General features: G+C 42.8%; 1 protein-coding gene across 4 annotated transcripts in view; it reads left to right on the top strand.

Moving 5' to 3' along the window:
- ndst2b (N-deacetylase/N-sulfotransferase (heparan glucosaminyl) 2b) overlaps nucleotides 1-24,576 on the top strand; it is an 82,675-nt gene that overhangs the window by 29,265 nt on the left and 28,834 nt on the right. For all 4 annotated transcript variants that reach the window (XM_061226708.1, XM_061226717.1, XM_061226692.1 and 1 more), the window contains exon 2: nucleotides 370-409. The gene's annotated coding sequence lies outside the window, so the exon portion shown is untranslated. The remainder of the gene's footprint in view (nucleotides 1-369; nucleotides 410-24,576) is intronic.

Below are 24,576 nucleotides of genomic sequence, written 5' to 3'. Positions count from 1 at the left end.
ATTGATTCGGCCAGTTTAAGCGGGGGATAATAAGACCGTTAGAGCAGGAGCCACATTCAGATCTCCGAGCCCTCTGGGTTTGATTGGATCTTTTTGGATGGTCACGAGTGTGAACGTGTGTGCTTTTCGGAGCCCGCGAATTGAGGTCATTTGTCAATCTCTCCTTTTTGACAGTTGGGTGCTGTGAGAGACATCGAGGATGGAGGACGTGGTTTTTTTTATCATTAGTTTGGCGGCTGTGGCTGTAAGACTGGCAATGATGGGGAGCTCTTTTTAATGCAGATTAATGTTAACGCTGAACAGCAGGGGTCGATTTCTGTGTCCGTGAGCTGGATATCTAGTGATTTCTGTGCCTATGTCTCTCTGCAGGTAAACGGTTCTCTACACAAAGTCCGCTTAAGTCACAGAGGTAAGACTGTTTATCTTTTCATTTTGGGACTGTGTTTTTTGGTGTGTGTGTGTGTGTGTCTGTGCTTATCTGTGCTTATCTGTGCAAATGTGACTACTGTATGTGTGTGTGTTATGTGTATGTTGTGTGTGTGTGTGAGTGTGTACAATGTGTGTGCGGATTGGTGGCTCATGGTTTATGTCAGCTTTGCGTTTACTTTCTCACCACCTGACATGAACATATGAAAATGCTCAATTTCTGATATCCTTGTTATGACTGCTGCCCTTGTAGCACAGTGTGTGGATATTTCTCAGGAAGGAGCAGGGGAGATTGACAGACATACTGTACACTTAATAATACAGGAGGCACACACAAGAAATCCAGTAAGATTAAACTGTGAAGCTGAACTCGTAGTCTACACCTGCCAGTGGGACATGGTGTTGATGTTTTTCATTTATTCATGTCTTTATATTGCCTTTGCTATGACATTGTTGTTCATGGTTTATTTAAACCAAAACAGTTTGATTTGGCTGGTACTAGTAAATTCACAGATTGTTATGTGGATGGCTGGACTTTTCTAGAAAAAGGCCAAGTAGTCACCATTTTTACTGTCATTTATTGTTTATACTCTACACAAGTGGTGTATTTGATGCTGGACACCAGATTAGAAAATGTGCAGGTAATGCCTTGTATACAGGTTTTTCTCCCCCAAAATTTGCCAATGACATTAGCCAGGAAGATATTTTGGATTCAAATGTAAAATGGAGAAAAAGTGAGTGAAACGGAAAATGTTTTTTTTTTTTCGTGTGAAAACGCACTTCGAGTATCTCTCCACAGTGACAGATGCATTTATAGAATAAAGGAAAATGAGTAACAGATTGGCCTACTAACAAGCCTTTGAGAGTGCAACTTGTAAGTGTGAGCAGACAAGCTTCCTACCAAAGGTGTTACCAAAATTCTAGAGATAATTATTTCCGCAGGTGAAGATGATTCAGTTTTTTTTTTCCCTCCAGAGGGCACCACTGTTATTTTATAGGGCAAGGAAGAAAAAAATCCCCATCCAGCTAGTTACTAATATGAAGGCAACTCAAGGCAATGGCATTATTGCTACCATGTCATTCGAACCCCGTTGTGTACGCCATCCATTTCGCTGATGTAAAGCCGTGTGTGGAGGTCAATCTTTCTTGAGAGAGTTAACCGAATGCGAAAGTTGGTAGCCGGGTACATAATTTCTTCTTCTAGCTATTTCAAAAGCATTGATGGTCACCAGGTCAGATGGCGGTTCTGTCTTTAGCAGTGGGTTGTATTCAGAAAATTTGAAATGCATGCTCTCTGAAGTGGAAATCATTGAATCAGATGATTATGAGTATGACAGTCCCGCGTACGTTTCGAGAGGTCACGAGCGTCGTGTGGCGGCAGATGATTCTGGGGTGAAAGGTCAAGCATGTAGCAACTGCAGATAGTTTGCAGGTATGATTTATGACTTTCAGCTGTCTGTGTTGGAGAGCAGGGAGTTTTTCCGGCTGTTGCTTGAGACCCATAACCGCTTCCCCCTGAATTATATTGGCTGTGTCGCTTTTCTGTCTGAGAAATGGACAGCTCTTTTTTCCAATCTTTAAAACAGCAAGTCTTACATCGGCTTTCATTTTGTGCTCTTTTGTGGCCACACCATGTCTCCAACTTGGCATTGTCCCCAGGTTTAGTCATGCACTCCTGTGTTTGCATTTGTGTGCTGAAACTGCTCGTGGTCTGCTAAAAATCTCACTTCAGACTCAAAGAAAATATAGATGTTTGTTTTTTGTTTTTTCAGTTTGTAGATAAAAATGGGCACGATTAATTCAATTTCATATTGCTAGGTCCATATCCTATTTTTCCAGAAATGTACGCTTCATCCTGTTGCAATGTCAAGTATAATCACAGGAAACAAGATAATTTGTGTAGCCCTAGATAGCCTTATTTGAAGTCCTCCTCTTTACAAAAAAAACATTTGCAATTAGGAGTACTTGAAATAATTATTCCTGTATTTTCAGTATAGTACAGCTAATATTTGCGCTGAGGTGCTGGTTGCTGTGGAAGGGTGGGGGACCAGGTGAGTGTGTGATGATTGAGTGGGTGAATTTCATCCTTAAAGGAACAATTGATCATTTCAGACTTCTAACGGTTAAGAGAGGAATTGCAGCAACAAACACCCTCAAACCACAACATTGCTTATCCCTCCCCCCTCTCTGTGAACGTGCTGATGTTGAACTCCCCCAACGCCATTGGCTGTGGCAATTAGAACCAATTTTCAACCAATGAGCTTTAATTATTTTTCAGCCATACAATGTTTTGGTACAGACTGCTGGTCTGTCAACTGTATTTTGAAACCAGAATTTAAGGACTATAAACACAGGCAGCGGGTGAGTCAACATGTCAGTGAGCCTTTTTCAATGATAGGAAGGGATTTACAATGGTCTTGTAACAATGTTTTAACACAAAAATCTTATATCTTATATATATAAATTCCCCATTTTGGATTTCCCAGATTTACAATCGCAAGCCCACACATCGCTTTGGCTGTGCGACACACTCCGTCAGGAAAAGCACCCACTGGCATACACACTTCCTCTGAAGCACCTTCAACCAAATAAATAGATAATAAATAACTGACACTTTTATCCAAAGCGGCTTACAGTTGATTAGACTAAGCAGGGGACAATCCCCCCTGGAGCAATGTAGGGTTAACAACAGCAGTGCGGGTCTTATTGTCGCTACACCAGGGCTTGAACCACCAACCTTCCAGGTCCCAGTCGTGTACCTTACCTTCTGGGCTACAGGCTGCAACCAGGGAAGCTGGTGAAGAAAGGCCGCACGCAAACTGCAGGTGTCCGATGAAGCAGAGGAGTCGTTATCGCGAAGCGAGGTGCTGACTGCCTGTTCCCTGAGAGCCACTGTATGGCCAGCTTTGCGTATCGTCCGAGCCACAGTCCTCTCCTGCCTGGTCGCTTCTTAACCCGGACAGAGAGCCAGAGGCTTCATTCTAAAAACCCTTAAGACACACTGTAAAATGGCGAATGTGAACGTGCGATATGCATCTGTGAAGGCGACTTGATTCAGGGTCTTCGCTGTGTTATTCTGGCAGCGTATACAGTTAGAATGTCAGATGGCTTCCCTTGTGCATCCTCGAGACTCCATGTTAAAGGAGAGGGAATACAGGCTAGCGGATCAAGCGCATTTCGGTCAGTCTTCTGAAATTAATCTGGATACCTTGAGCTCCCAATTCCCATAAACAGGGCTGTAACATGGAGTTATCGTTTTTATAAGGCCAGACATGCTGTAAAGTGCAGTTATGGCAGATATGGGAGTAAATTACTGGCATCGGGGAAACCTAGCTGAACCTTTGCGAAGAATCTCTTGTCGCCCACACACTGAGGTGCTAATAAAGTGCTCTAAGCTGGTTCTGATTCCTGCTGTCTTCTCCATTTGGCTGCCCACAGTTATCCTAAAAGGCTTAGGCTGTCCCTGGCCCTGCTCAGCCTGATTAAAGCAGGGGCCAAGAACCCCATCTGATGTGGCGTTCAATATAATTTACACCTCTCCATCCCAAGGCCCCACCGATCCCTGGGGAGTTGGAACGGCGTAATAATCGGATTTGCAATCACGGGAGCGGAGTGCAATTCAGTTGTTTCTGATATTATGATGATGATTATGATGATTATTATTTTTATTGTAACTAATGCTACTAATTCTCCTATTAGTGCTACTACTAATAATAATAATAATAGTAATGGTAGTAATAGTAGTAATGGTAATAATGTGTGATATTTTGCGGTGATGCACAGTCGTTTTCCCTTCACCTTTAGTCCTTTAATTATATTTTTGGATTTGAAATGGAATTGAAACTGTGAGACGGTGGAATGGAGAAAGAGTGGGTGAGCGAGAGAGGGACCAGAGACGGAATGAGTTGGAGAGGAAGTGAGGGAGCGAATCTGGGGGTGTTGGAGAGGGCAAGTGAAGGAGAGAGACAGTGAAAGCGGGATGAGTGAGAGAGCGGAAGCGATGCAGAAAGACATGTCACTGGGCAGAATGTTCTGTTCTGGACATTTTGGAGCCGCGTGTATAACGCGTATCTCGGCTGTGAGAGACAGGAGCGTATCCTGGTCAGGCTATTGTTTTCTGCCACCCCTGATTCTTTGCCATCAATTGTATGTCTGTCACAGGCTTGAAGCCATCCTTCCTGAAGATGTGTTTCTTGCATTAGTCTTCCCCATCCTGTGATTCCATTAATCGGCATATTTTAAGGTTATTCAGCAGTACATTTCCTTTGCCTTGTTCCAGTGCTCAGCACAGCAAGAAACCTAACCTGAAGGGTCACTAAGGCTGAGAGAGTGAGAGAGTGAGAGAGTGAGAGAGTGAGAGAGTGAGAGAGTGAGAGAGTGAGAGAGTCTTGGGTTTGAGTGTCTCATTCCTCCTTCCATCCGCTAATGTGAGTTTGTTCTTCTGCCCCTCCATGCTAATGAAGGCCCAGCAGGGGCCAGGCGGTGTGCCGAGGCCTGTGGGGGCTCCCAGGCTGGGGTAATTAGCCCGCTGTGGAAGTAAGCTGTGTGCCAACACCTTCTGACAGACAGACAGGTGTAAAGCTAAGGGGGTGCTCTTGCATTAGCCAAGACGTTTAGCCTTTATATTTCAGGTGTACCTTGTAATTATCCACAGTGTCTTGATTGATTCGCAATGTGTAAATGACTATGTTAACTAATCCTAGCACGGTGTGTACAGGCATTATACAACTTTTACCTTACCTCAAAGATGTAACTTTCCTTCAGGAACCTTGTTGCAGTTTTTGATTTTGCACTTCACACTAAAACGTTGAGAAACGTATCTAAAATGGGGTCGTCTCTGTCTTGGGGTGGTATTGAAAAGGTTATTCGTTCTTTCTTCTCGAATGTTGTAACTCACTCTACCGGTAAAGCCCTCTTAGGCGTGCGACTGGTACAAAATTCAGCTGCAGGGGTGAAGAACAAGAGGGCTTACATCTGTTCTAGCTTCCAGTTGTTTTTAGAATGTATTAAAATTTTGAAAATGTTAGTTCTCATCATCAAATGAGGAGGGGGATGTGAAATGAGGATGGGTGCCGCTATGTGAAAAGGATATTGATTGGAGGGGAATGTAAAATTTAAAGACATTTGATTGACATACACGCCCACTGGTACATAATGATATCAAATCGAGTAAAATCGTGTTTTCCGTGAAGTGGATTGGTAAAAACATTGGTATTGAAAATGTTTTCTTAATCTATACTTAAGGCATGTTCGTATTGTCATGAAGAATTCACTAAATTGAGGAAAAGGTGATTGATTTCACCTTGTCCTTAATAGTAGTAATAGTATATTGTAGTGTATACACACACGCGCGCAAGCACAAACACGCATGCGCACACACACACACACACACACACACACACACACACACACATACAGTGTGGAGGCATGCACAATCCAACATAGGCGTGAAATCCCTAAATGAGCGGCCCGAGGCCACAGTACATACTGTACAGAAGTTGAAAGTTGTATTTTTGTGGAATGTGGTGACTTTAAGGATTCCCCCCTGGGGTCATTTTGGTCAGGAATGTTATAGAATCCGTTTTGGGAAGAGAGAGGGGAGGGGGTTGAGGGAAAAAAGGGGAGGTACGGAGGACAGAGTGGGAGAGAAGGGACAGAAGGCCTCTTTCCATAAGGAGTGGGAGTAGCACTGAGCCTCGGGCCCAGCCCTAGAACGATTCAATAGAAGAATGCGTTTAGAGAGAGGGAGGGAAGAGAGGATATGCGACAGATGAGAGAATGATCGATGATGGGATTCACAAGCTGTAATTGTACACTTTGGAATATCTCAGACTGTGAGAGAGGCAGGTAAAGAGAGAGGAATGATTCGCGCAGGGGGAAAAGGCCCTCTCTCTGTCTCTCTCTCGCACACGTACACGTACACACACACACACACACACACACACACACACACACGCACACGCAGCAGGGGGTCCCACCTCACTGTTCCTCAGATCCCAAATTGTTAGATATGTAAATCTGCCCGTGCTCTATTCCACATAAGACTGTAAGCCTCTGAGCCGGAAGCTTCTTCAGAAGCACTTCTGTTCAAAAGGGATTTTTGCTGCCTTTAATTTGCAGATCAAATAGCATCTTTTGAAATGTGTCTCAATCTTGAGCTTTGGCCATTTTCACATGTTGCGACCGCATGTTTTGTTGTGCGGGGAGAGCGTTGTTATTTAACTGAGTGGTATGTGATAAGGGAGAGCGCTCTGTTCTCTAGAGAATAACAATTAACAAAGGTATTGTTATTGAACGGGGGGGCAGGGGGTTTGTGGGGGTTTAGAGCATGCAAAATGGAGGGACTGCTTACTTTCGGTTTTACCCTGGGGGGCCTGTTGTGATCTTTTATTGTGAGTTTTGAATGTAGATTACACTGCAGCGCCAGGATTCAAGTAGGAATGGGAACAAACATTTCTGACTGGTTTACTTGACATTGGACAGATATGCACTCAGTGAGTAATTTATTAGGTAGACCTGTACACCAGCTTGTTAATGCAAATATTTAATCAGCCTATCATGTGGCAGCAACTAAGTGCATAAAAAGCATTCAGATGTCATCAAGAGCTGTTTTTCAGACCAAATGTCAAAATGGGGAAGAAATGTGATCTAAACGACCTTTGAATGATTGTTGGTGCCAGACTGGGTGGTTTGACTTTGCAGAATGGTGAATGGTGCGAAACACAAAAATCATCCAGTGAGCGGCAGTTCTGCAGGCAAAAATGTGTTGTTAATAGGAGCGGTCAGAATCTGACAGGAAGGTGACAGTAACTGAAATAACCACATTACAACAGTGGTACTCAGAAGACCATCTCTGAACCCACAACAGGTCAAACCTCTAAGTGGATAGGCTACAGCAGCAGAAGGCATAATAATTCAAAAAAATATGTAATAAATAAGTAATAAATGCCTAATAAAGTGCTCACTGAGCATGCTAAAGACAGCAGTGGGATCCTTTATCTTCTGTGGGACTATAAAAGCCGTAATCAGACAGGGCAAGTTTGATGCTGAAAACGGCCACCTTGAATCGATTTCCTTTCAGCTCACTTCAATTCCTTACGGGGTTTGCTTGTTTTCTGTGTTTGGCCAATTCAAATTATCATCAAAAACTGGAAGGTCGCATTTAATGATCGGTTGTGTTGTTCTGCTATTGTCTTTGGCAGAAGTCGGTGGCCATGGCGACAGCCGGGGACGTGGGAGGGTTGGCGGATTATCTGGGTTGAAATGTTGCAGATACTTGGGTTATGTGAGCGAGAACAGCAACCCCTTTTTAGACGAGCACCTGAGCCAATGGTGTAAATATGGGAGGTGAGAGTCACAGTCAATTTTTAGTTAAGACAACAATTCTGCCAGTGAGGTGAGACCGTTTTGACTCATTTCAAGTTTTGCCAATGCCATACAACAAACAAATATCCTTAAAACAAGCTAATGTTTTCTACTTGAGAAAAAAAGGATTGTATGTCTTATTACAAGACTTTTTAAAACAGTAATTTTTTGCAGTACTGGCCTTTGAGATCCACAATGTCTGGTGGTGGTTTCTTTCACTAAAATCAGCAACCTTGGGAAACTATGTCAGTTGAGTTAGTGCAGTGGTTCCCAACCCTGTTCCAGTCCAACCCTAGTAAAGCATACCTCATTCAACAGCTAGAGATCTCATTGAGCTAATTGGCGCAGTTGGGTGTGCCAAATTGGCGTTGAACTGAAAACCGTCAGGATGGTAGATCTCCATGAACAGGGATGGGAACCACAGAGAGTTAAGAGTTGTAAAATGATTTACTCAGGTCTCAAACTCTGGGAAATCAACCATGCCTGCCGCCCACATAGTTTCAGTCAAATTTATCATAAAGACAATGCAGGTTATTTGCATAAGCAAAAACTCATCACCACCAAATGGCATAGCACTCAATTAGGCTACAGGATAACAACTGGCAGTGGGTGATTAAGAAGTATTCCAATCAAGAAAACTTGATTTACACCCTGCAATAGACCGTTTCCTGGCTGAGCTGCTGGAACATCAGGCCGCCTATTGATTGGCAGGCTCGGTTTCCTGCCTCTGAAAGCAATGGTGAAAGGGTGCTTAAAGCCTTTTGGTCCTGATAACGCGGTTCAATTGACCCTGAGAACCGTTTGAGGCCTTTGTGCGTCAAAGCTTTGTTAGAACATATCTCTATCTCTCTGTTACTGCTTGTGTACTTTTAATAAACTTTGTCAACACTTCATCATGATCATAACTGTGTCAGGTTTTCTTACAGCATGTGTCAGTTGCTTTGACTGGTCAATAAAGCTCAGAGTAGCAAAGAAAGTGAGCAGATTCAGTGGTTTTCCTGGGTTAGGGTTAGGTACTCCTTAGCTCAGTGCTGCCACATACTGCTGTCGTGCTCAGGTGTAGTCATACCTGTCTGAAGGTGGTGGTAGATGGGGTGGGAGGTATCCATCTTAGAATCTTTAGAATGACCGCTTTCAAGCAGCCATAGCATAAGATGCTTATTTTGCAAACATCCATTAAAATGGATTTGCGATTACTTTGGAGGTTCAAAACCAGGGTTTGTGCTGTGTACATCAGCATAAAAGGTTTCTTTGACTTCGAAGGCAGAAAATACAGGCTTGGAACTGGTTGAAAATAGTTATTTTCCTGCCAATCGGCAAGCTGCAGTGACTTATGGCAAATGAGTGGAAGTCTTAGCCTTATAGCTAAAAATGTGTGTTTTTTTTCACATAGTGGGGCTATATTACAGCTATACAAGCAGTACTTTGCACTGACTCCTTGAGCCGGCGCTGTCTCAACAGTGTCAGTTTTGAGTGGGAGCTGTTCAGAGCCTCTTGATACCGATGTCATTAAAATTCAGCGGCCACTCGTACGCAGTCATTAGCAATCTATCAGCACTCCAGAGTCGAGAAACCATAAATTATTAAACGGCTGCCTCTATTGTCCCTTACAGCAGTGAGTGTTTCAGACCTTGAACTGAAATGAAGTCTGTACGTGTGGGTTTGTTCTGTGTGTGCGTGTGTATGCAAGCATGTGTGTCTATTTACAGTAATTTTTTCAGTAGTATGTATGTTAATGTGAGTGTAATGTATACAACTCATACAGTAGCGTGTGTACATCATTGCGTGTGTACATCATTGCGTGTGCAGCTGTGAGTATGTGTGCATGCATGTGTATTTACAGTAATACTTTCAGTAGTCTTCATCTTAATGTGAGTGTGAACAGTTGTGTGTGTGCTTGTGTGTGTGTGTTCATTGATGTGCCTGTGTGGAAGGATGTTGCAGGGGATTTTAGGATAAATGTTGCCAAAGCCTGTCAGAAGCGGATAAATGAAAATTCAGTGGCATGCTAAACATAACCCGGCTTAATCAGTCACCTCTTAATTAGTGTTAATTCAGTGCCAAATCCTCTTTAGATGCAATTCGTTTATGCCTGCCTCCAAGCACAACAGCTGAAACATCTGTCCCACCCTGAAGTACAGTACACAATGCTATGTTGTATTTCCCCATGCCCTATTTATTATGTTATAATTGCTACGATCATACACTGCTCTAGGACAAGTCTACACAGGTCTGCTAAACCTGTTCATTACCAAACGGTAGCATTATTGCAGAAACAGCTATTACATCCTCATTTTTAATAAGTAAAGATAAAACATCTGCCTATGAAATAATTTATTCTCCGTCTGTGGTCTTGGCAGCTGTCCGCAGTCCTCTTATAACTATTTTTGTCTCCTCCTGCTCCCTCCTCCGGATCCTCTCAAAGTTTTTTGACTGGTATCCAGTGTAGTATAAATGTATGTTGTTTTAAGTTTCCTAAGGCTGCAATTATATGCTATTTAAGTGTGTAGGAGCGTGACGTCAGCGTGTGGCAATTGTCCAGCGCACCAGAGGCAATTCTCCGAAGTGTATAAGTCCCAACAGCTAGCTTTCAGCACTGTTTACCTCCCCCCACAAAAGGGCTGCTAAAATTAGTTTTGTGATTCAGTGATATTAACCAACGCACTCTCCAAATATTTGTTGAAGCCATCGGCGTGAAATGGGCCGTGAGTCTGAGAGCTCGGGCATGTGCTGCACTTGGCATTTCATGCGGCTTCATCGACGTTTGAAAGTTCGAAAGCTTGTTACTGAAGACTTGTTACAGTATAGGTAGGCCGGCAGTATTGTCACAAAGATGCTTTAACGGAAAAGTAAAATATGAAAAGTTTGATATCCACAAATCCAGCAGGTAAGGTAACTCCCCAGTGGGGAAAAAAATCACAGTAGGGAAGGACAAATAAGTTATTTTATATATATTATATTTTCTAGGCATACTTGCATATTATGTACAAATTCCTTTGGTTTTTGCCTTACTTTGTAACTGAATACATTGTATATGCAATGGAAGTTATGTTTATTTGTTTAGTTGTTTGTTTGTATTAAATAGTGCTTTCATTTTAATCAAGGCACTGAACCAAAGTGTAGTCATCTTTAAGCAGCACTTACATGCTTCATTTGTCTTTATGACATGCAAACTGCTTATTACAGTATGTGTACATAAAACATTTATTCATACTTCCTAACGCTCGACATCATTCTGCTCGGATGTATCTTTGAGCTTTGGACTTTCTGTGGGGCTCATACTTAGTTCCAGTCAGCTGTTGCCATGGAATGTTTCTATGGAAACACAGATTCTGCAGTATTACAGAATGACCAGTCATATTCCTTTTAAAGTTATGTCACCCTACCCTTGAAGGTGAAATTTTCAAGTCGGATCTGTTAGGAGAATAGGGTTATGATTTTTTCCAAAGCAATTTTCAGACCTACATGTCAGTTATGGCTAAACAAGTCAGAGACTTCTTTGATTGCACATCTTAGACGATTATGAGGGATCACACCTCCCCAGTCATCCATGTTGATAAGTCAGTTTGCCAGTGAGCAAAAATTGACATCAATATTCCCCCACCGTTGCATGCTTCCATCAGTACTGTTATTAGAACCACAAATGGGGCAGTAGCATTTTTTTTACAATATTTCACCTGCACAAAAGAACAATAGGCTAGATATAAGGTTATTCAACAATGAAATGAGTTGCATCAGGGCTAATAAAATAGTAAAATGGATTAAAATTAAGAAATTAAATTAAGATTAAATGTTTACATTTTGTTAAGAGTTAACAGCATCCTCTTGTCATTGCTTGGTGTAAACTTGTCCATATGATGAAGTGATCAAGAATCTTTCTGGATTTGGAAGTGTTTTTTCACTTCTGATCCAGAGCTTCTCCAGTGCCACTGCAATGCCGTTGTGTGAATAATTTGCAGTTGGCTGGATTAGTTCTCATCAAGTCCTGGAATTGAGTCTAGGGGAAGATGTACTTGAAGGGCAAAAACCTTAACAGCCTCTAAAAAGCTGGGTGCTGGTTGAAAGAAATGCACGTAATTTAGGGTTATTATTTTCTAGTGGCATGTTCGCCCTCAAAAATGCATCTGTCAAACCGTGAATGTCATCTGCCTGCCACTCAAAGCTCTCCTGTGCCCTGCTGACTCATGATTTCCCTCTTGTTGTTGGACTCCTGACAACAAGCTTGTAGTTTTTTTTTTTTTGTAAATGTCATTCTATTCTTCTTTTATGTGCATTTATGCAAGCTCTGCAGAATGTATTGAATGTATGTCTGTCTATGGTGTACCAGATATAGATTTTTTCCTCCCCTTTACATTCCATCCATGTTCACTCTCTATTTAGGTTGGCTGGTAATTGTATTAGTCAGATGATTGTGCTAAACCAGTGCGTATGGTGCCCCCACCAGGATAGCGATGGTAATGCAAGTTGAAATCCCTGTCGGTCACATGCTTTGTGAAAAAATGATAACCGTACTTATCAATATTCATGAAGGACAGTACAATGCTGATGGCTGTGGATTCATTACAATCCCTTACATTACCATCACTTAGAAGTTGTTATTATTGAGAGCAACTAGAAACGGGAGAACATCAGTGATCATCTCAACAGAAATGTGAGATGACCAGGCGATGCCCTGTCCTTGGGTATGCCTCTTCAGGGAATGCAGAAACTGGCCATTTGCTTATTGAAGAGAATCTTGGAGAGATCAGTTGCACTCCAATGTATTCTATGTCAAATATCTGTTGAGAATTGTGCAAAATCAATAGGTGACCCTTCAACTTTATGCCAATGAAACTAAACCTGTGAAGAACCAGTCACTGGGCAGACGGTTAACCTTTTCATTTTCGTTCCAGCAGCTGAGCAGTTCATATTTCATTACAATATTTCATCTGGTATAGAAATGAAGAAGCAGGATAGAGAGAGCAGTTTGCAAAGCTGTGTTCAGCGTTGGAAAGCCCCCCCCCCCTTCCCCCAACCCCTTTGGGAGCATATCGCTTGTGATCCAGTGAGGTACAGCAGTCGGGAGTGAATTTAATGGCCCCCCATCGGCGCCGTTCCCATCTCACCACCCCCGAACCCCCCCCCCCACTGCCAACATACCGCAAGCGAGCGGATTCCTTCCTTTCCAAATTGAGAGGAGAAAATGGGAACCGACAAAACATAAAAAAGCATTAAGCTCTCTTGCTAAGAATGAGTGTGGAGATATAATATGGTTGCGGGCTGCGGAAGGCGGTTGGTGGATTGTCATGCTGTGCTTATCGCACGCTGCCAAAGCATTGCAGTGGAAAGTACAGAATGCACAAGCCGATGTAGTGCAAAATGAAGAGTTAAATGGTATAGATAGGGAGTAAAAATATGGGAAGTGTTGAAATTGGTTATCAAAAGGCTGGATTCTGAGGGTATGACTGATGTCACAATCCACTGTAGGATGATTTGAGAATATATATATTTTTTTAAAGCACCAACGTGAGTGATTGCTGTGTATGTTATGACATTATGTGCTTGGAAAGCCCCAGAACTTACTAAAAATGGCAAGTCCCAAGGTTACGGAGCCCTGAGACTGAGTAATGTTTTACCCCAGCCCAACTCCCAATATGTTTCTGAGGTGGCCATCCTTTAAGATTAGTGCACGCAGCAGGTAGCCTCTATGTAGAGTAACTCATGTAGAGTAGCTCATGTAAGCTCCCTCGACAGCCCCCGCCCCCCCATCACCCCTTTTTCTAGAAGCACAGAGTCGAGGAGCCTGTTTAAAAACGGTCTGAAGAGGTTTTTTAAGTCGGATATTAGACGTTTTATCTTCCTGCGGCAGCCGTAGGCTGGCGCCCACCCATGATGTGCCAGCGCCCGCTAGTCTCGCGGCGGAGACGGAACGAGCCGGGCAACCAGACCATGAAAGGCCTCTTCATCAGTTCTTATTCTTTCTCTCTGGTTTTCGGGTTTGTGAACAAATCAAACGTATTTGTTTGAGAATGCGTGTGTGTGCAGATTGCGGTGATTGTAGTGTCACTGGGCTGCAGTTGATTACATATACTGCAGTGGCAGTCACTATGGGTGTAGCCATGTTCAGTTGTCCATTTCTCCCAAGCTTTCATTTGTGTGATGAGAATTAGTAAAACGCACACACACACACACACACTTCTGTATGCTTCTCGACCCAGTGTTTCTCCTGCTCTTTCCTGCACACTTCGCCCCATCACCTTGGCCATACCAACAATTCCTCCAATCACTAGCTCTTCTTCACCACGGAAGTCCGTAAATTAGGTAGAGCCTAGGCAAGCAGCTCTGGCTTACGTGGCTCTTTGCTTCATCAAACATTCGGGCCTTCAGGATGCGCCAATGGCCAGGCTTCATTTACACTGCAAAAAACTAAAAATAAGTCAATCTTAACTAGTAAAAGTATTTCAGTCATCTATTGAGGCTTAACATCTTATTTATTTGCCTTTTTTTGCTAAATGAGACAAAAATATTGCCATTGAGTGAGTCTGTTTGACTCATTTCAAGATTTGCCGATGAAGTAAGAAAATTTCACTTCACAAGCAAACGGTAACTTAAACAAGCAAATATTTTCCACTTGAGAGAATAAAATAAGATCAGTTTTATTACAAGACTAAAGCTTTTTGCATTGTGCTGGAGGAATCATCCCTTTGCATCAGGCGACTGACAGATTAGCATAGAGGTACACTGTTCTGTAGGAGGGACTGTTTTTTGGAAGAGAAGATGTGGTCCTATTTGACTTTTTACTGGCCCATGAAAGCTTCATCTGATCGTCCAGTCCAGCCACCCAATTCTCACCGTACTTCTGATGGATCTCTTGCATTTCCATACCCTACCCATCCTCAGTTTGCCGGGTCATTACCCCGAAAAAGACCTTCTTCATTTGACCTTCATAAAGAAAATGAATGCCATTTCAGGAGCAGGGGAAAAAAGAAGAAGCCTCCATTAACACCAGGAGGAAGAGCTTAAAAGTGTGTGAGACGTGCAGGAGGGTTAATGTGAGCTGACAGTTACCGTCCCTGGAGTAGCCTCACACCCTCACCCCACACCCCTGCCCCCAGGAAACGTCGAGGGAGCCGTTATCCATCACACGAGGTCAGTCTGCGGAGCGGTTTGTTGAGCCGCGTATTCGTAGAGTCTGCGAAGAACAAAGGAGAGACCAGATAAAGAACGGGCGGAATACAAATGCCGAGCTTACCCCGTTTAAACCGAGATGCAGCCGTGCAGTCCGCGCCCGTGAAGTTCTCCAGGGTTCCTCGGGCTCGATCTGCTCGCCGGCCCCACGGCGGGTACCGATGTGACAGCAGGTCTGTACAACTGTGCAAGGAGGCTTGTCCCCCTACACCTGCACAGTCCAACGCCCAGTGCGGTCAGCATCAGGCCTGGGTCAAACGCAGTGCCCTCCATAATGCATTTGAGACAAAGACCCATCATTTATTAATTTGCCTCTGTACTCCACAATTTGAGATTTGTAATAGGAAAAATTGCATGTGTTTTTTTAAATATAATCTGGTTACACCCTGTTGAAATTACAGCAGTGTTTATACATAGAAAAACTGGTTGCTTTAGCAGTTTGTTTTCGGATCAATGTCTTGCTGTAGAATGAACCGGCCAATGAGTTTTGGGGCAATTGCTTATACTTCAGCCGACAGGATGTCTGTGCAATTCAGATTTCATTTTGCTACTATCATCAGCAGCTATATCATCAATTAAGATAAGTGAGCCAGTAACTTCGGCAGCCATACATGGCCCTAACACCCCCACCACCATATTTCACAGTAGTTCCTTCTCTCCTCCATACTTTGCTCTTGTCATCACTCTGATATAAGTTCATTTTCATTTCATTTGTCCATAAGACCTTTTTCCAGAGCTATGGTTGCTCTTTTAAGTACATCCTGTTTTTGCAGCTAACCTTGTTTCTCAGTCTCATAATGGCTTCTTTGACTTTCTTTGGCACAACTTTGGTCCTCATGTTGACAGCAATCATAGTTTCCAAAGGTGATTGAAAGACTTATGAATCCCGCCATGACCCGCAGTCTTCGAAGGACATAAAACAGTTTTTGATTTCAAGTGCAAATACATTACATTAGGTCAAGCTGATCCATGCCCACCAACCCACCTACCCTGACACCATGATAATACACAGATGGACAGACAGACAGACAAACAGATAGACTTGACAAGACAGGACGAGACCAAGCAGATGGACGAACAGACAGACATGACAAGACATTATAAAACACAGCTGTAATTTCTACCGAAACAAAAATGTATAAAAATATACCCTTTAATAATATCTGAGAATGTTCACTTTAACCGCATGTTAATTCTGTGAATCCAAATCTAATATTGTGGCAAATCAAGACATACGGGGTATTTGTCCCCAATTTGGATTCCCCAAAAAATTCTGTGCTTTAAATTGTGCCACTTTTACCATTGCTATCCTAGTTTTTTATCTTGATTTTACCTCGGTTCTTTGGTCTTAAAAGTTTTTTGTATCTTTCAATCACCTTGTTTGTTTCTGTCTTTTTATGTACAGCACATCGAGTTGCACATTGAGTTATGCTTTATTATGAAGTTGATTGATTGATCTTGCCTGGTGCAACTGAGCCAACCAAGACAACCAGAATGTGGGGTTCACAGTTTTTGAGAGCATTTCATAAGTTCCAATACACCAGACAAGTGCAGTAAGGCCTGTACATTAAAAATCCAAAACAATGACGTATTTCACCCAGGTCTATGTGTCGTATTAGTCCCCCCCCTCACGCATTAATCTTGTGCTGCCACACCCTGTTTTAGGGCTCTGGGTAAGTGTGCCTGTCAGGTAAATTAATCGCACTGCCCCTGAGATGCCCCAGCAGGCATGTGTCTCTCACTGTGCTTCTATAAGGGAATCCATACGCATTTGGGAGCAGACACAGAGCGGCAGGGAGGGGGGTGAGGGATAGCTTCAATGTGAATCCCAGCACCCCTATGCCTGGAGCCAGCATTGCATCAGTCAGCCAGTGAAACCCCATACAGGGAAAAGCAGTTCTTACAGGCAACTGTAAGGAACATTGAGCACAGTAGTGCCATATACAGCAAGATTCTCTGACTACTTCCTCCCACCATTTTAAAAATACACATTAGCTAAACGCCTTCCATTTGCTATTCATGAAACAGCTTGGGAGTGCGTTATAAATGTGCAGTGTTTTCCTCTTGAATCCGCGTACTGCAGCCCACTGAAGACGCCTTCGGTCACAGCTCGGCGCAAAACAGAACGTCGGTCGCTTGGGGGCACGTCTCAGAGGAAGGCCACCCCTGTCAGAACCCCTATTGAGGTCTGGAGCGTCTAACAAGACCGTTTTTTTTTTCTTTTCTGAGGCTGATGTGACAGGGAGTGCCCTCTAGAGACCCTCAGGTAAAAATGTGCTCAGTGGCACCCGAACGGCTCCTGCCGATCGAGGCAGTATTTTTATTGACGTCTGGGCACCTGGGACTGGGATAGTCGGCCCCCGGCATTGCGCGGCCTTATTGCGCAGGCCTAATTGAATATTTGTCTCCGCATTGGGTATAACCAAATATTGTTACTGCGTTGGACGTAATTTAATATCGGCACAGAAGGTCTAATTGAATGCCGGTACAGTACACTCTTGGGGTCTATTTGGGTCCATCGTCGCTACAGTGTTGGTGCTACAAAAAAAACATAAAAACAAGTCGATCGCGAGTAGTTTAGTACTTCAACTGACAGTTAAAATTTCTTTTACTTTTTTGACGAAAGTTTTACTCAATTTGCTGATGGAATAAAAACATTTCACTTGTGAAGCAAACTTAAAACAAGTCTAAAAAAATGTCAAGTCTTATTACAAGACAACGCTTGTGAAGACTGGCATGTTTTGCAGTGGGGCTGTAATTTGATTTGATCTCGACCTGCGCCAATTCGTGATGCGATGACCCTCTCCTCTCTTCCACCATGTTGAATTCGGCATTTCAGTGTGCTTAGGAAATAGGAGACCCATATGGCTTATTGGAGAGCCAGAATGGCTCTTGTTATCCTGGTTTGCCAACAATTGTATTATTACTTTGAGGAAAAGAGTAACGGAACAGAATGATGCACATTTATTGGGGTCCGTGGGCTTGGTTAAGTTGTGGTGGATTCCCTATGGTCGGATGGGAATCGGCAATTAATATGATGGAACTGAAACTGATTCGACCTCCTTGTCTGGAGCCTACCTGATGTGAGTGTGGGTGTTCAATAGCAGTGCAGTGGTTCATTTACAGACCGTATATTTTTCTGTGTGTGCTTGATGGAACTGTTGGCCCGGGTGTGCGTGCGTAAAACATTTGCTCGCTTGTGCATCTGTGTGCTAGTGTGAGCTTTCATCTCTGTGATCCTGTCCAGAGGCCTGCCCTGAAACAGAGCAGCACGTCTGTCTTTGTGTACTTCTCTCTTCTTTTCCTCTCCTTTTCGCTTTCTCTCCCTCTCATCTTGTTTTAATCTTTGCATTGTTCAAGTTGCGCATGCTCCTCTTCTGTGACCGCATGCTCTTCTTAAATAAACACCTTTTTTAAGTCAAAGTCTAATACTCTTTTACCATCTCGGAGATCTCTACTGCGTGTTGGTCCCCTGCTCTCTCTCTCTCTCTCTCTCTCTCTCTCGGCACTTTGATATAGCATGTCATTAAAGAACTTGGCCTTCTGCAAAAACCTCATGCAATCAAAATAAAAGGAAAAAGCCGCGCGATCATTTTAATTCTTCAGAATGAAAATTGTAATTCTTAATCATGTGGCTTAACCCCTTAAGTGGCACCAGCCAGAGTGGGTTTATTTGCATTCGGTATCCTTATCAAGGCAATGGTCCAGAAACCAAATCTATCATAGTTTTTATTTCCAAAAACATGCTACCTCAGAGAAACATCGATAGAATTAAGTTTTTCTACTTAGCATTTTTATTATTATACATGGATTAAACATATTATTGTGGACTGGTGCATGCGTGCCAGTCTGGCAGCCGAGTTTGACGGAGTTGACTGAAGTCTCTCTGGGCTGTTATGGGCTGCACAGGGAGCAGTCATCTCTGTTTAATTGCTTAATATTATCCCGATTCACAGCTCTGTCTGTCAAAGCCTCATATCTCCGCTCTGGGCTCTACAGCCTCTTATACCGCAGGTACAGGAACCCTCTGCCAGGGGCCGTTCAGGCTCACAGTTTCTGCTAACCAGCCATTTCGTTGTGCTCAGTTGCAGCATGGAATATTCCGGAATGACATGTGCATGTTTGAAGATAAGCTGGTTTCTTAGCAATTCTTGGGCAGTTCTCAAAAATAATTCCAACAGTAATTAACCGTGCTGTCTATGTTTACCATTCGGTTAATCTCATAATTATGGCTGTAATAGGAATGTGAAGTACATTGTATTTGATTCAGGCTTCCGCTGTACACCGGGCAGACAGAACCGGTTAATTGTGTGGTTTCCATGCAATTAGCGGCCAAACGGCTTATGCTGTCCTCTGCATGAACTTCAAAGCACGGCCAGACTGTCTAAAAAAGGAAACATCCACAAAAATAGTCTTCTCTTTTTTTTGTGAATAGTTTACAAAACAATCTTCCTTTAGGAGTAAGGTTAGAGTGCAGGATATCCGCCGCCCTGACTTCCTGGAATTAAACATTTATGGACATTCTATGAGCTCAGTCTTATTAATCTGGTTGTCCTAACAGGTTGTGTTTTACGTGTTTTGCTTGCTTCCATTCTCTGTATAGGAACTTCAGGTCTATGAAGGGGCTTTAGAAATATAAGTTATTTATTATTATTTTTGAATAGGGATAAATAACTCCCCTGTGCTCCTCTGAGCTGGGGAGTAAATGTCTCCAATGTGCACTGGACTGAGGCAATGTATATAGCCTAACACCACTCTGAGTGAGGGTAAAAATACCATTGCTCTCCGAGGTAAATGCCCCCAGTGTGCTTTAAGCTGGGATAAATTATATTAAAGTGCTCTGAGGGGGAGGAAATTACATCACCGTGTACAGTGTCCAGAGAGGAAATTACATCACCATCAGTGGATGATGCTTTGTACCTACTACCAATTTTGGCATTCTCCTTTTTTAACATTTACGGATGTTCCATAGTTTTCAGATGATGTTTAATCAAACATTTAATAGTACCACAATTGATGTCCAAAAGAGCTGTATCTTCTGTTTTATATATTACATATAAAAATATTAGTAAACCATATGCTAAATTTAAAATGCACAGAGTAAAACACCTGCTCTACAACAAAATAACTGTGAATAAAACTAGTGATGTATCATATATTGTTGCACATTGTATACTGTCTCCATGTCAGTTTTTTATGATTTTTACATTGTGTTGTGTCTTTAGCTAAGTGCTACTTCCCCTGAGTAGTCAGGCATTTGAAATCCTTTACTGTCAAGTGCACCAGGGGAATGCTAAAATTTCTTGTCTCTTCTGACAGCTGAAGTGTCTGTGGTTTTCTGAGTGAAACAAAATCCATGTTTTTTTGTGCTGTTAACACAACATAAATAAGTGCTTGGGGGGGATGATTTCATTGTGGTTTTCTGACTCTCATCAGTATGATATCATTCATGCCTTATTGGGCTGCCAACAGAATGGTGGCTCACCTTTACCTGTGAAAACCCACATCTACAGACCGTTCCAAGACCCCAGTTCCCAAACTTCCTAATCTCCTGTATCTTTTACCACTCGGGTTCATAGCAGGACTTGTGCAGTGGTTTTAGTTGTTGATGCCTTTGTTGTTGTCTTGAGAACTTCAGTGTACGAGAAACAGTCAGAATCAGCAGAAGGAAGGATCCACTGCATCTCTCTCTCAATTTCCCTCTCTCTCTTTCTCTTTCTCTCTTGCAAGGGAAACTCATTCACTGTATCTTTTGATCTTTCGGAGGAAAGATTATGAGAAACCGGGTGGCAAAGATATTCTTTTTATGCACTTCTGTCCTCCCTATGTATTCGTCTCTGCTGTCTCAGTGACAAATTGGTCTAGATGGACTATGTGCTGTGTGGAATGTCGTGCGCCCGGGCCCCCATGAGCCTGAGCTAATGGAACATTCCAGGGACCAAGAAAGGGGAGGGGGAGTATTGAGAAGAGTTCCTAAAGGAGGCATGGGGGAGGGGGGAACGGTGGGTCAGCAGGTCGGGATTGATGAATTTGTCTCGGCCGCAGGTTCTGGAGACTCACAATGGCTGTTTTGTTCTGTTTTTCTTTTTTCTTGTTCTTTACTTCTCTGAACTCACCCCCTCCCCTCCTCCGGTGAGACGGCAGGCTGTGCAACCAGGCACTCTGCTACGCTGCTGCGGCTGACAGTGACAGTAGACAGCTATTGTCTGGCGGCTCTTCCCCCACCTTCTGCGCTCGCACGAGGGCATATTCACAGCTCCGTCAGAGGTGGATGTACCCCGCATGCAGGAACAGCGCACACCGATGCCCAGCCGTCCTCCCAGATCCAGTCCTCACGGATTCATCCTCCTCAGACAGTGCCGCGTGTAAAAGTCACAAACACCGCCTCGCTGAGTGAACCCCCCCCCGCTTTATTTTATCCCAGGCCAAACATCAGACAGAAAGACAGGAGGTGAGACCGTAGCAAACGGCCAGGGAACAGTAGAACAGCAGAAGCTCCAGGACCTTTTCATCTTTTCGTTTGTGTTTTTTTAGCTTCGTTAGTGTCAATTTTGCAGTCCTTAAGAATGGATAGATGTTTCGTTCATGAAGAGATTTAGAAATTGATTCTACTGCGAAAGCAAAGTCTTGGTTTATTTAATTTCAAATTGATATGATTTAAATGGTTGTGAATATTGTTTCTTATTATCCTATAGATTGTCTCTTTGGCACAAAACCCAAAAGGTGGGCAGAATAACCCAACAAAGTTTTGGAGGGGGAACGGGTTGACCGCAGATAATCAAAACAACACCAGTCAAAGGGAAAGTGGCATCTGCAAACCGGAATATGCTGGCTCCAGCCTTGCTGCTTCATATTCGTACTTCAGATTGACCACCGTGCCAAAAGAAAAGGGCATTTTCACAGCATTGAGGCAGTTCTGCTGTAACTTGGTTGATGCGTGACAGCTGTCGAGATTGTGACAGCTACCTAACAGATATGCTTGTTGACAAACTGTATATATAATGTGAATGGAATGGAATACGGAATGGAAATCACTTCAACTGTCAATAGTACGGTTTCAGAAAAGATAACGTGACTTGTCATACTAAGGCACTAACTAGGGGAATAGATGGTAAAATCAACACAAAGGAATGTTTTCACAGTAATTATTTATTAGCTAGTATAATTTATTTATTATAGCAGTTGGAGCATAAAATATAATGTTGAAATTATTATTATATGTGTTTTTACATTATAAAATATTTACAAAATGTATTATATTTTTGTGCCTTTAAGGTGCAAATAACAAGAGGAGACAGTGAACGGATCGAAAGAGAGAGAGCGTGCGTGTTTCCGTTAGTGCTGTGGTGAGGGGGGGGGGGGTTTCAAGGAGATAGCAGGCTAACTGGCCAGACATGGGAGCCAAACCGCAGTCTCCAGCTTCACAATGCAGTGATATTAACTTACCACACGGGCGAAAGGCCAGGCAGAATGCCCTGCAGCTCTCCTCATTGTAGGGCAGTGGAGCATTATTAATTCCTTTCATTAATGTGTGCTAGTGCAATTCACAGCGTAGATTAATTACACACTCGGGAAAAAAAGGTACTAAACACTGCCTAAGAAGGTACAAATGTTTGTCACTGGGGTGGTACCCTCCAGGTATATAAAATTGTACCCAGAGCCAGTCATACAGACATTTTTTTTGCTTACTTATTAGTACTTATGAGTAACCAAGAGGAAGATTGTTGTACTTTCAGGGTATGTTTGGGAAATTTGTTCCTTAAAAAACAAAACTGTGCCTTTATTTCTGAGAGTGAAGGATTGTTTGTTTGTGGGGGTGGTTGAGGGCTTTATTGCTTTATTCTGCTTTTAAAAAAATTTTTTTTACTCTGTTACTGCCCTGTCACTCGGCTCCAGTTCAGCTGAGAGTTAGTTGTAAGATCTGCTACTTTGTGGGCTGAAGTGTTATTGCATACCCATAGCTACCTTTCTTTTGTTATGTATTGTACAGTATGAGTGCAGTAACACCTGCAGACTCTATACTATATACAGTGGGGTCCAAGAATCTGAGACCACTAGTGAAAATGCTTCTATCTAGCATTATTTTCTAATTTAATACAAACTTTTTAATTAGTAATTATATTATCAGCATAACAATTTGAGTGAAAAGTTGAATGTTTGGAAAACTTACATAGATTTCAGAATTTTTGCTTTAATGGCAACGTGCACTCAAGCTGGCATGTACAAAACCTGATGACTCATGTTATCCCAGCATTATTTTGTAATGTTCCAAAGAGCATCTTGTGATGTTACTGAATGCTAGGCTTTCGTCAGTCTTCAAGTGCCCCCATAAATGTTCAATGGAGTGAGGTCAGGTGGTTGTGAATTGTGCAGCACTTTGCTCTTCTTTGGTCTTCGAGTAGTTCTTGCAAAACTTTGAAGTGACAAAATCCTAAAATTTTCTTACATTTATTTCCCCATGTAAGCTATGGAGAACACTTTACTTTTCTGAAAATGACCTGCCCAAGAGGCATGCAAAACGATTTCTTACACAACTCTTTTTAATAACATATAAATGCAGGCTAACAAGTTCGTCCACATGGGATATGCTACAAATGGAACAATTATTGGTAAATATTTTGGATGACTTGATGTTGTGCATGAAAAAACACAGCAATCTGGTTTTCCGAGAAAACCTCCCATCCAAGTATTAACCAAGTCTGGGCCTGCTTAGCTTCAGCCATCAGGCAAGTGAAATTCACAGGGTGGTATGGAAAGAAGCAGAAAAAGTAGCAGCAGCAGCAGCAGCAGCAGCAGCAGAAGAAGCAGCAGCCGAGCAGAAACATAGCACCTTTTAAGCAACTGCTTTCTATCTATATATATATTAGTCTGGTGATGTAATAAAGGATGAGAAACAGGAAAAGGCGGAAATCTGTACTTAAAGGGGTGGCGAAAACATGTAGTTAGTGGCAAGCAGCTGCAATTAAGTTGTTTCCTTAATTAGTAAACAAGCTACGCAGGGTTTCTCAGGAATGATGAAACTGAGGCTAAAAGGAGGAAATGGTTTTCCCTGCATAGACATCCTATGGGGGGGGGGGGGGGGGGGGGGGGTGTGGCCGCTCAGGAGAAATGCCTAAGAATCATTGGGGTGAGGTGTGCTTGTGCTGTTGAGAAGGCACGCGCTTTTCAGCATTACCTGATGTAACGTAAACCCACGTGTACAGAATAAAGACAACACGTTATGTAGGGATGCAGCAGGAGTAGCGCTGAATTATTAAAGCAAAGCCGTGGAATAGCTCTAGTAGCTAATGCGCTGAGAGACTCAGAGAGGGACGGTAATCCCAGCATTGCTACCGATGTGTGAAAAGTAGCAGTGTAGTCTTCGCAGTGAAAATATTAAAAAGTAATCAAACATATGTGCCTGTATTATAATGCGTACTGTAGACACACACGCGTAAAATCGTAGGGGGCGTTTAATTGTCCGTTTCTTTGTGGAACGCTGACGTGGATCCCTGATTTAATACCTGAAAACTTGCGGCAAAGCTATCGCCTTTCGAGTTACACATGCCTTTGTTTCCAGTACACTCTTAGAAATGAAGGTATGAAAAGTGCCTAAAGGTACAAATGCTTGTCGCTGTG

Source organism: Conger conger, chromosome 2, assembly GCF_963514075.1.
Source record: "Conger conger chromosome 2, fConCon1.1, whole genome shotgun sequence".
Lineage (NCBI taxonomy): Eukaryota > Metazoa > Chordata > Actinopteri > Anguilliformes > Congridae > Conger > Conger conger.
The sequence above is the reverse complement of the archived record's forward strand: the minus strand, read 5'-3'. Positions and strand labels throughout refer to the sequence as shown.